The sequence below is a fragment of the Sinocyclocheilus anshuiensis genome, unplaced genomic scaffold (genome assembly GCF_001515605.1).
Source record: "Sinocyclocheilus anshuiensis isolate Anshui unplaced genomic scaffold, SAMN03320099.WGS_v1.1 scaffold2046, whole genome shotgun sequence".
Taxonomy (NCBI): domain Eukaryota; kingdom Metazoa; phylum Chordata; class Actinopteri; order Cypriniformes; family Cyprinidae; genus Sinocyclocheilus; species Sinocyclocheilus anshuiensis.
The window spans coordinates 1-8158 of NW_015542491.1; the positions used below are offsets into that span (position 1 = coordinate 1).

The following is an 8158-nucleotide window of genomic DNA, read 5'->3' on the forward strand; positions in this document are numbered from 1 at the left end:
TTTTATATATAAATATATATTTATATATAAATATTACATAAAAAATAGAACAAATATAATTCTATTTTGTATTTTATTAATATGATTTTTTATTTTATTTAATATTTTTTATACTAATTATACATTTCATAGTGTTTTTATGTATTTTTACATTTATTCCAAAATAATAACTAAAGGCAGTAACAATTTGAACAATATTCTGCAAACAGTTTACAATAAGGTTTCATTAGTTAACATTAGTTAACTACTTTAGTTAACATGAACTAAGAATAAACAATAGCCTACTTCTACAGCATTTATTAATCTTAGTTAATATTAATTTCAACATTTACTAATACACTATTGAAATCAAAAGTTGTGTTTGTTAACATTAGTTCAACATTTACTAATGCATTATTAAAATCAAAAGTTATTTTATGCACTGTGAACTAACATGAACTAACAATGAATAACTGTATTTGTATTAACTAATGTAAACAAAGATTAATAAATATTGTAATACATGTTAATTGTTTGTTCATGTTAACTCATTAAATGACACCTTATTGTAAAATGTTACCAATATTTTTTATTTGTGAACTGATGTTCAGCTGTTCTTTTTAATAGTCAACTTATTTCGGGTCATCGTCATGAAGCTCTGTAAACACTGCCACAGACACAAAGATATATCGTTCATTTCATAACGCTGCATGCTCACTAAAAACGGACGCAGTCATCACATTTTCAGACCATTTCAAGTTTTATTTTGACGTGATACAAAGTAGTGGTATCTAAGCGGGAGAGTTGTTTACTTACTTTATAATTAGTCAATAACGCCATCATTTTCTTCATTCAGACCGAGAGCTCGCACGAAAACTAGAGGCGGGATTTATCACACGAACCAATCACATCCAATCATAACCAATCATATCCAATTATAGCGCGATGGAGGCATTGCCTCCTCTCACGTGACTTTCCCCCATTCATTTCAATGAGCCTCCAGAAAAGTCCTTCTCCAAGTACACCCGGCTGCAGCCTGCAGATCGAGGCGGGGCTGCACCTGGGGCGGGGCTGCACGTGTCGCCCCGCCCACAACGCTTCTCATTGGTTAGTGGCAAAGTAATGACGTCGACGCCGCGGTAAACAGGAAATGCGGCTGAAACAATACATGGTAGTAATACATGATTATATAAAACAAAACTGTGAACCCGTTAATTACTTATACCTGGTAAAAATATAGTATTAAACAATACATTGCAAATTTGTTAATTTTTGGAAAACGTTTCATTATGTACATTTCCAAGCAAGAATCCAATTACTGCTTTTGACTTGTCACATTGCAATCGCAGTCAACGAATATAGTTTATTTACAACTTAAGTTAAGTTATTTCTATTCATCTGTATTGGTAATTTAGAACTTATACGTTATTTATGGTCGTTTTTTATTTTTATTTCAGTATATGCTTTACTGTTACATGTATGAATTATTAACATTTAAATAAAAGTTGGATATTCTCAGCAAGAGTGTCAAGTCTTAAGATGTTATTAAAATGAATGGTAACACTTTACAATAAGGTTCATTAAACATTAATGTATTAACTAGCACGAACTAACCCTGAGCAATACATTTGTTACTGTATTTACTAATCTTCGTCAACGTTAATGAAAATAGTTTATTGTTTGCTCATGTTAGTTCACAGAACATTAATGTTAACAAGATTAAAAATGTATTAGTAAATGTTGAGATTAACATTAAGATTAATAAATGCTGTATAAGTGCAGTTCATTATTAGTTCATGTTAACTAATGAACCATATTGTTACCAAATTAATAAATTATGGATTTACTTGATAATGGAAAGCTTATGGTAAAAATACCAGCATTGTCTGTATATGAATAACATGCCAAGACAATTATTTCCTTGTTATTTATTTAGGTATGAAACAGTTTAATTCTGATAAAGAAAGGTGAAATTTGTACATCTGTATATAACATATTTTTGTACATATAAATCTCTGGTTAAACATTAACATCCTTTACACTTTATTCCTTTAATGCTTAATCTCCTTTAATCATTAAACCTTCCTTCTTTGTACACTTTACTGGCACGTGAAACAGCAGTCTGGGTCCTCTATGCTGTCGTAGAATCCTCTCAGGCAACCACGCTTCCCATTACCGTAAAAACCTGAGCAGGATTTGAACACGGTTTTACATATTTTACACTCTTTAATTTCAAAAGGCACCCGCAATTCAGCCTTTGATGTTTCACTCCATTTTCCCAAGTTCACAACACCTGTAGCCAAAAACACACACAAAACAGAACTCTTTCATATGCACATCTAAGATTGTTAGCCATGACAGTGCTTTAGCAAAAGCAAGAAGCAAGATTACTTAAAGCCAACCTTATACTCACGAGGCCTTATGCATACTTCATTGCACACATTTAAACCTTAACACACTTACTGTCAAGCCATGCATAGTGTGCCTTCTGTCTGAACCGGGCCTTGTTTACAATTGCACTAAAGCAATTGCAAGTAAGAGACAGATTCATGTAGGCAGCATCACCATCCTGTAGCACTACTTCAAGGAGTATCATCTCCAAGACCTCCATGGGTAACTGGAAAGTATTTATAAAAGGATTAATCCATCTGCTTGAATGGAATATTACAGTATTCCAGCACAAAAGAAAAAAAGACATCTTACATCCAAAAGTTGCAACTCAGCAGTCATGCTTGCCTTTTGTGCCTAAAAGGATAGCAAAGAATACAAGTCAGTCTATATATGGTAAGAGAAGGAAAAAAAAATGTCTTATTAAATGTCTCATACATTCTTTTCAGTATGCCTCATTTGTCTTTTTGTTGCCCGTCTTTCTTCATCAGACCTGCAATGAAAAGTAGTACAGGACAGGTATGTGTAATGCAATTCTTTTAAATTATGTAAATAAAACGTTCTCTCAAACTCAAAGGAAAAGCTAAGTCTTTGATAATTGAAGCTTCAATGGTTTGTATAATGTGATCGTGACAGCACAGCAAAAATTAGAGTGTAAGTTCAAAAATGTAAAAAAAACAAAAAGAAAGAAAACAAACCTCAAGGGGAAATTCTCCAAAAGCAGCAGACACCACCACCTCCTGATGCAAGGCACGTCAGGCTAAAATAAAAATAAATAAATTACCTTTTAATAATATGGGGGTTTGCCATTGCATATTTCACTTACCTCTGTAAAATCAAAGGCCCCTGCTGTCACAAAGCTCAGTGAATACTGAAATAGTAAACATTACAAATACATTTGCTAAGATACATATACTGGATAAACATCTAGTAAGCAACACATCAGCTTTATAAACTTACCATCAGGACAAAGACACCACAGCTGTTGCTGAGATGTTGTTGTGGAAGGCCCTGTTGATGTTGCCATGCACAGAGTCAAACTACCTTGAAAAAGTAAAACAATTTCCAATGCTTTTACAGTTATTCATTTTAATGAATATTGGTCCCGTAATATCGTTGACACAGTATTCATGCCAAGGCCCAGGAGACAAGATTTGTGCAATGATTCTGTGATGACAAAGACAAAACAAAGAACATACCTTAAAAAACAGTTACTGCACTGCAACAAACAAAACAATACAATACAAGAGAACTGAAATGTGGGGCAGAACCTGAACTTCCCATGAGTATTATGACCATTTTCATTGACAGTTTACAAAAGAAGTGATCTGTAAAAATAATTTGATCCTAAATCCAAAACCATTTAAATAAGCCTACTAAAAATAAAGTCAGATGAACAAGTCACTAGCTGATAAACCTACATGTGGTTAATAACAGCCACAGTTTTATTAAAATGTGGTTAGGAACGACCACAATCTCTGAACTCCGAACAGTGCACTATAAAACCTGTAGATGAGCATGTATTCTTCCTGACTGAATGTTTGGCCGTGCAGAGGATCAAGGAAAAAAATGTCATGCTCTCCTGGGCTCATAATCTGTTGATATGTCACAATATATACACAGAAAGAAGACGACTGCAGTTTATAGATCAAAAAGTATCTAAAAATGATGCAGACATAAGTTATCCCAGGTAAACAGCAGATTCAGAATTACTTACACAAACCATCCAATGTCCTGGTATCCATGTTGGGAAGATAAACCAGTCGATCTTTTCATCCAGCTTGAAAACAAATAATATTGGTCATCACCAAAATTTGGAAACTGTGTGTCTGGGTTTCATATTAAACAGAACTGACTATACTACATACAGGCAGGTGTAGAAGGTGCTCTTCAAGTGTCCTGTTTGGCCATGTTGCAATTAGATATGAATTAGCCGAAAAACCATTCACATTCTGTATGGAAAATTGAACATACTTTAATCTAACCGAAGGCAAAATTGAGAATTTTAAATACTAAATACAACAACAGCTGAGAGTATTAACATTCTGACCACTGTAAGCACATCTACAAAAGTAAGTATATTTCAGCCAAGGAGCTGCTTAAAAGGAGCAGAAAATACAAGTCAGTCTTTATATGGTAAGAGAAGAAAAAAATGTCTTATTAAATGTCTCATACATTCTTTTCCGTATGCCTCATTTGTCTTTTTGTTGCCCGTCTTTCTTCATCAGACCTGCAATGAAAAGTAGTACAGGACAGGTATGTGTAATGCAATTCTTTTAAATTATGTAAATAAAACGTTCTCTCTCAAACTCAAACTCTCTCGTCAAACTCAAAGGAAAAGCTAAGTCTTTGATCATTGAAGCTTCAATGGTTTGTATAATGTGATCGTGAAAAAAAGAAAAAAGAAAACAAACCTCAAGGGGAAATTCTCCAAAAGCAGCAGAACCACTTTCAGGCAACATTTGAGAACCTGCGTTAAAATAAAACAGAAAATCAATAAACAACATCCACCATTAATTGCTATATTCAAATATAATGTCTTTGAACTGTGTACCGTTCCCTCAATGTCTTTTTCCAGTCCCAGACAGCACAGGTCTGATCGTTTTAGCATTGTGTTATATGCAGTTGCCAATGGCTCGTCTTTGCACTTTTCGACATCCAAAGCATTGTTTAGCTAACATTCAGATAAAGATACATAAATGCTCAGGCTGATGAACAGTATTTTGTAAAGATAAAATCCCTAAAATGAACTTACCAACTGCTGTTGCCCCTCATTTGGCATGGTTCCCCAAAATGTTTTGCTTGCTTTAACTACGTTCAGGCTTGTTACCACAGGATTTGGACAACATTTAGGGTCACACTGCGACTGGACAGCTGTACATAAGTAAAAGATACAAACAAATCACTTAAATTTAAGCAAAAATCACAAACTTCTATGAGTTAAAGAACAACTTCAACCTGTATGCATTTCTTTCTCATTCGGAGTTGTATTCAAAGTTTTTGCAAGGGGAAATGGCTCTTAAAAGATTCTGAGTTATAAAGTGAACAACACCACAAAAGAGGAGAGAGATGGAGGGGTGGGGATGACAATGACAAGGATCTGCAAAAAGAAGGAAATACAGAGAATCAGTATTAGCATAAAATGTTTTATTTTTTACTCATGCAGGGGTGTCCAAAGTCGGTCCTGGAGGGCCGCTGGCCTGCAGAATGCCTCAACACGCATGCCTAGAAGTTTCTAGTATGCCTAATAAGGTCTTGATCATTCTTTTTGCGCAAATCATCGTTTCATTTGCGAACATAGCCTTTCGAGCAAGGCTTTAAGACCAAGCGGAATCCTCTGGCCTCTGGTTCACAGCGCCTGCGTTTTGATTTCGGCAGACCCGTTATAAAACAGAAAATCAATAAACAACATCCACCATTAATTGCTATATTCAAATATAATGTCTTTGAACTGTGTACCGTTCCCTCAATGTCTTTTTCCAGTCCCAGACAGCACAGGTCTGATCGTTTTAGCATTGTGTTATATGCAGTTGCCAATGGCTCGTCTTTGCACTTTTCGACATCCAAAGCATTGTTTAGCTAACATTCAGATAAAGATACATAAATGCTCAGGCTGATGAACAGTATTTTGTAAAGATAAAATCCCTAAAATGAACTTACCAACTGCTGTTGCCCCTCATTTGGCATGGTTCCCCAAAATGTTTTGCTTGCTTTAACTACGTTCAGGCTTGTTACCACAGGATTTGGACAACATTTAGGGTCACACTGCGACTGGACAGCTGTACATAAGTAAAAGATACAAACAAATCACTTAAATTTAAGCAAAAATCACATAAAATTCACTGAGTTAAAGAACAACTTCAACCTGTATGCATTTCTTTCTCATTCGGAGTTGTATTCAAAGTTTTTGCAAGGGGAAATGGCTCTTAAAAGATTCTGAGTTATAAAGTGAACAACACCACAAAAGAGGAGAGAGATGGAGGGGTGGGGATGACAATGACAAGGATCTGCAAAAAGAAGGAAATACAGAGAATCAGTATTAGCATAAAATGTTTTATTTTTTACTCATGCAGGGGTGTCCAAAGTCGGTCCTGGAGGGCCACTGTCCTGCAGAATTTAGCTCTAACTTGCCTCAACACACCTGCCTAGAAGTTCCTAGTATGCCTAATAAGATCTTGATTGGCTGGGTCAGGTGTGTTTAACTAGTATGCTCAATAAGATATTGATTGGCTGGTTCAGTTGTGTTTAATTGGGGATGGAGCTGAACTCTGCAGGACAGTGGCCCTCCAGGAGCAGGATTGGGCACCTGCACTAGTGCATATACTGTATAGCAGCATAACAGTATGTAATATAAAAACGAGCTCTACTTTCAAGGACTGTTAAACTTAATCATACTTTTTGTTGAATTATTATTAATAAATGTAGTTTACTGTTTATTTTAATAGATGTATAATTATTATTATTAATAATAATATAATAATAATAATTCGTATTATTATAGGATTTACATAATACAATTACATGAACGCCCTCCCATTTCGAAACTTTAATGCGACGAGCTCGTAATCACAACTTCAGAAGTGAGAATTATCAAATTTCCGATAGAACGTGAAGGCGGCATTAGACCTACGATGCTTTTGGGAAACGCAGCCCTGGTTATTTGCGTGATATGGTTGAGTGAGTAAAGTTACGCGATTTTATTTTTAAACTACTTCATCCTTACTTTTAACAGCACACTAAACGCCACTTTAGAATTAAAACTTGTAATTAAACAAATTAGACAAGAGACGTAGCTCGCCTGTACTCACCATGCAGCGAAGAACAGCGGAAATTAAAACCCGCTAGAATCGACGTCATGACTTGACGCATTTAACCAATGAGAACAGTTGTAGGCGGGGCGACACGTGCAGCCCCGCCCCAGGTGCAGCCCCGCCTCGATCTGCAGGCTGCAGCCGGGTGCTTCTCGAAAAGTCACAGCACGCCTTGGGGTCTCTATAGAAAGTCTATGGACCGAAGGAAGGCAAGCCTCCGCTGTAACTTTACCTGCGGGTGTCGCTGTTGGACAGCATTACTATGAAGGTAGAATGACGTCAAAAAGATTTGCATACGCAGGGTAATATTTGTGGAAGTGTACATAAGATTGTAAGCGTAAATTAAATTTGCATGCGCAAGAGAAGCTTTGTAAAGGTGTAAATCGCGTTTCAAGCGCAAGAAAAAATTATTTGCAGCATTTTACTGTTACTTGTAAGTGTAATTCATGTATTGTGAAACTGCAGCTTCATGCTAACTCAAAATAAATATGATCTGCATGCTTCTGACTTCCATTTTTCCGCGCTTACACTTTTGGCACGTTTTTTTCGCCAAAAGACGGTCAAAAGCACTGCAAGCCTGTGAACAGTGATTTGCAAGCGAAAACAACAGTTTAAAGAACTGCAAAACGGATTGACTGCATAGAACCGATCTGTATGTGTAAAAAACTATATATGTATATATGTGTGTGTGTGTGTGTTTTAAAGTTAATTAACAGTTCGGATCATTCACAATGACGACACCTATTATGAAGACTTCGTAAGATTAATTTTATCACAGTGATCTTATGAGATTTTATTGTATTTTAGTTGTTTTCACTTGAGTAGTGGTTGGAAAATGATGATAGCTGTTGTAAAATGCAAAAACAACAACAACAACTTTACTGCATGATGATTTGTCCGAAGTTTGTATTAATAGACATTTTTTTCCTGTAATTATTATTATTATTATTATTATTATTATTATTATTAATAACTTCAAG

General features: G+C 35.4%; 1 protein-coding gene and 1 long non-coding RNA gene across 3 annotated transcripts in view; one reads left to right on the top strand and one right to left on the bottom strand.

The window, feature by feature from the left end:
- The first annotated feature begins 4948 nt into the window (after positions 1 to 4948).
- Positions 4949 to 8158, top strand: part of LOC107694069 (MAGUK p55 subfamily member 2-like) — a 42862-nt gene continuing 39652 nt past the window's right edge. Inside the window, exon 1 of one of the 2 annotated variants that reach the window (XM_016493660.1) lies at positions 4949 to 4960. The gene's annotated coding sequence lies outside the window, so the exon portion shown is untranslated. Of the gene's footprint in view, positions 4961 to 5853; positions 5866 to 8158 lie in introns of those variants that run through there. The other variant, XM_016493661.1, reaches the window with a different exon arrangement.
- Positions 5783 to 6312, bottom strand: LOC107694071 (uncharacterized). Its single transcript, XR_001634817.1, has 3 exons — positions 6233 to 6312; positions 6028 to 6146; positions 5783 to 5946 (listed from the first exon to the last, which is right to left on the bottom strand). It is a non-coding gene; the product is annotated as an uncharacterized LOC107694071 (long non-coding RNA).